Source organism: Arvicanthis niloticus, chromosome 11 (assembly GCF_011762505.2).
Source record: "Arvicanthis niloticus isolate mArvNil1 chromosome 11, mArvNil1.pat.X, whole genome shotgun sequence".
NCBI classification, from domain to species: Eukaryota; Metazoa; Chordata; class Mammalia; order Rodentia; family Muridae; genus Arvicanthis; species Arvicanthis niloticus.
In genome coordinates, this window is record NC_047668.1 from 74,306,475 (window position 1) to 74,311,151 (window position 4,677).

The 4,677-nt window shown below is 39.0% G+C and overlaps 1 pseudogene; it reads right to left on the minus strand.

Moving 5' to 3' along the window:
- Positions 1–365: 365 nt before the first annotated feature.
- Positions 366–3,480, minus strand: LOC117716868 (small kinetochore-associated protein pseudogene; annotated as a pseudogene).
- Positions 3,481–4,677: the final 1,197 nt, after the last annotated feature.

Sequence of the window (4,677 nt, forward strand, 5' to 3'; positions counted from 1 at the left end):
AAGGGGACAGAATGGCTCCCAGTGACATCTCCTGAATAGTACATGTGCTGTTGTGGTTTAGGCTTTCTTCCCACATTTCTGACTAAGAGTCTCCAATGTGGCTGGTTTAGCATCCTAGTTCTAAGGCTTGCTGCTCAATCTGCTGCACAGGAAGTGGAGTCAAACTCCCAGGTTCCTCTCTTGCAGGAGAGATGAGCCATCTGAAAGTGGTGCAATCTGCTTAAAGGAGGAACCCCAGCATCAACTGTACTTGTTGGATTAACTGCTACAGAAGGTCTTTACCTAAAAGATATTCTTGATGATATCCTAAGTGGCCTCTGCTGAGAGTTTACCCAGGAAGAAGCTGTATGGCCACTTGCCTTGTGTTACATTTCTAAGAGCTGCTCTATTTCCTCCAGGATTATTGTGAAGTCACTGGCTTCGCACTTATATAAGGTTTGCTGCTCCAGGAACTGGACCCTTCTTTCAACTTCAACTTCACCTTCAAGGCCATGGAGTCCTTGTGATCTGTGGTGGGTTCTTGCTTTGATGCCAGGGTCTTTTGGCCAAATGGAGACCTTTGCTCTCCAAAATTTCCAAGCAGTTATCCTGAATCTTCTCTAGTAGTTCCATTTTCTGTGTCAGGTCCTTCATCTTTCCTGGAGTCTTTGTCAGCTTCTGGTATAACTGCTTGTTGGTGGATTCAAGTAGCTTGTTCTTATCCTTTAGTTCCTACTCACGTTTTTGCTTATTAAATGGTTTGTAGCTGTTTCTGATGTTCCTCTTGCTGGCAGTCTCTGCAGTTTTCACTTGCCCATTCTCTTATTTTGGTTGTCTTGAATGGTGACTTTTGTAACATCAGGCTCAGAACATCAGATCAAGATGATGAGGTCTATGTATCTCAAACTTCTTTGGATTTAACAGATAGTTTAGAAGTAGCTTGAGTTTGTTTATCTGATGACTTTTAACCACAAGAAAACCAGCACCAACCAAGACAGAAAAGCAACTACAAATTGTTTTCAGTCACACTTCTTTTTTCTCAAGTTTCTCAGTAACTGTCTAGGCTGGGCTCTTGCTGTTATTTATAATAACCAGAAGCTGGGAAAACAAAACAAAACAAAACTGAATTCCCTCAACAAAATAATAGATACAAAATATGTGATTCATTTACACAGTGGAATAATATTCAGCTGTTAAAAATAAGGACATCATAAATTTTGCAGTTAAATGAAAAGAACTAGTAAATTTTTAGAGTCAGGTAACTCACACCCAGAAAAGTATCTATGGGAGGCAGAGGGAAGTAGGAAACTGGGTGAAAAAGGAGTGAGGAAGGGTAAAAGGAGGAGCAGGATCAAGTAAGGGAGAAACAGAAGGGAAACCTGAAGTCCAGAACAATGAATGGAAATATGCAACAGTGGGGTGTAGGGAGCAGCAACCCTCTAGAAATTCCCAGAGACCTGGGAGAGAGGCTAACAGAAATCAATGAGGTGACATTTGCCAAAATGCCTAACAGTGGGGAGTTGGAATCAAAAGAGACCATGTCAAATAAATAGAAATGGTCCCCAGCTGAGGCATATCTTCAAAAAATTTTAACCCAAAATTATTCCTGTCTAAAGGAAATGTAGGGGCAAAACTGGAGCAGAGATTGAAAGAAAGGTCATAAAGTGACCAGCCCAAATTGGGATCTATCCCATGCATACACATCAGATCCTGACACTATTACTCAGGCCATATTGTACATGCAGACAGGAGCCTGGTATGGCTGTTCTTTGAGAGACTCTACCAGCAACTGACTGAGACAAATGTAGATACTTAAAGCTAACAGTTGGGCTGAGGTCAAGGTCCAATATGGAAGAGTTAGAGGAAGGACTGAAGAAGCTGAAAGGAATCACAATCCAATAGAAGAACAAGAGTCTTAACTAACCTGGGCCCCTCAGAGTTCCTAGAGATTAAGCCAAAAACCAAGGAGCATACATACTTGGGGTGCTTGTGGCACCAGGCACCAATGTACCACAACACTGCCTTTTATGGGCTCAGTGGGAGAGGATTATCTTAATCCCATGGAAACTTGATGCCCCAGGGATGAGGGATGCAGGTTGGGGTGAGGTAGGGTTGAGTGGTCAGGTGGAGGGGGCAACCGTTCAGGAGAGGTTGTGTGGAGAACTTGGGAAGTGGGGAACAATAAGGGGAAACAACCTTTGGAATGTAAATAAATAAAATAATTTAATAAAAAATGCCAACCACTTGAACGAGACTAATTATCGTCCTACATAGATTCCATAACTTTGTCTCTCTCTGTGTGTGTGTGTGTGTGTGTGTGTGTGTGTGTGTGTGTGTTTGAAGAATCAAACACTGTTTTGTTATGAGAATTTTGGTGCAGTTTAAGTATGTATCTGTATATTGTCTCTTCAATAAAAACTGAATGATCTTTTTTAAAAAATTATTGTTACATGTATTAAGTGTTGAACACTTAGTATTGGAGACACAGTTGATAGATTGTTCTCTTGAGAAGACTCTTTTTCCACTCTCAGAATTCATGAGTTGCCTCAAATTTTTTTTTACAAGCTTGAAGGCCTCATTACAATTTTTCCTTCCATTAGAATTTCTACTGGTATAACTTTTCTTCTGGTTGAGAGAAAAAAGAATAGGAAAATTAGGTAGGTATATTTTCCCTTCAATAATAAAATATTTAAATTGCCATTAATCCAATTATTCAAATTTATTTATTTGACATTATTTATATGAAAAACAATGAATATGAAAATTTCAAGATTCTAGAGACAATGGAGGAAGTAAGTGTTTCTTGTGAATGTAGGTGGTGGATGATGGACTGTAATGCTTAGAATTAATGAAGGAAAGCAGACCTTTTGTTTGGAGAGGGAGTTCTTAAATCAATGACAGATTAAAGATTTGAGTATGACATGGGCTAGTGTTCAAATGCAATACTCCATGAAATAAAATTTAGATTTCAGTTGGATTTCTCCCTTTCAAATACATGGTCTAGTAGAGAATGGCTTGATTTATGTTTTCACTGAATCAGTGTTTATGCATAAATATTAAATATATGTTGTATGTACAGTTGGGTGGATGTATAGGAAAGTAGATGCTGAAATGTATTGCCTATGTATGTTACCATAATGTCTGCAAATGGCACAGGCAAGATGATGAGCATTTGTGCTGTCATCTAGAAATGAAAATGTCGAACTAGAAGGAAAGAAACTTGTGGGACAGTAACTCTAATCATTCAATTTTTTTTCTAATAAATTTTAAAATAATGGCAGTGCCCCATCCCTCAAACAGAGGAGTGTCTATCCACTGGATATTGTCTCTATAAGTTCTATCTCTCTTTTGTTTGCTTTTTCAGCTAATGTCTTCCCTGTTGTGTCCTGAAAAACTCTGTGGTTTCCTAGCATCTGGGACTTTCTAGTGGCTACCTATAGTTTCCACTCACCCACTACTACATACCTCCTTTAAATTCCTGACCCTCTGAACCACCCCCATTTCCTCCTGTACCAGAACTGGCCCCTCATTTCCCTTGCCTTCCTCTCTCTTTTTCAGATCTCTCTCTCACTCTATTTCTCAAGATTGCTTTCTTCTCCCTTTTGAGTAGGACTGAAGCACCTACAATTTGATTTTTTTCTTCTTGTGCTACATAAGGTCTGTGAGTTGTATTATGGTTATCCTGAGCTTCTTCTGGGGGGGGGGAGGTTAATATTCGCTTATCTTTGAGTATGTACCGTGTATGTTCGTTTGTGACTGGTTTACCTCACTCAGGATAATATTTTCAAGTTCCACCAATTTGCCTGTGAATTTCATAAAGTCATTGTTTTTAACAGCTGAGTAATGCTCCATTGTGTAAATGTACCACATTTTCTGTATCCATTCCTCTGTTTAGGGACATCTGGCTTGTCACCAGCTTCTGGTTATTATAAATAAGGCTGCTATGAACAAATGGAGCATGTGTTCTTGTCATATGTTGGAGCATCTTTTGTGTATATGCCCAGGAATGTTATACCTGTGTCCTAAGTTAGAGCTATTTCCAATTTTCTGGAGAACCACCAGACTGATTTCCAGAGTGGTTGTACCAGTTTGCAATTGCACCAGCAATGGAGGAGTGTTCTTCTTTCTCCACATCCTCGCCAGCATCTGATATGACCTGAGTTTTTGATCTAGGCCATTCTGACCAGTGTGAGGTGTAATCTTAGGAATGTTTTGATTTGCATTTCCCTGATGACTACCTCTACTCCAGTTGTTCATAACCCATATAATAATCAAGCAGCACATCTGCTCCATATGTGCTGCAGGCCTAGGTCTAGTCTGTGCATGCTCTTTGATTTGTGGTTCAGTCTCTGAAAGCCCCAAAGGTCCAAGTTAGCTGATCCCATTGGTCTTCCTTTGGAGTTCCCATCTCTTTATATGCTGCAATCCATTCTCCTGCTTTTTTAAAAAAAAATTACTAAACTCTTATATGTGTTAAGTTGGGTCAGTTGTTGCTTAGCAGTTCCCCCAGTCTTTGCTCCATACCTACATTTCTTATAGACAGAATAAACTTTAGGTTAGATGATTTTTACCCACCTTCTCAATTTTGATTGAAATCAAAATGATTTCTGTATTTTCATGATCATTAAAATGAACATAAATAAACCTATTATTTTTTTACTTAAAATGCACAGGTAGTTTTATTCTCTTATTAATTTA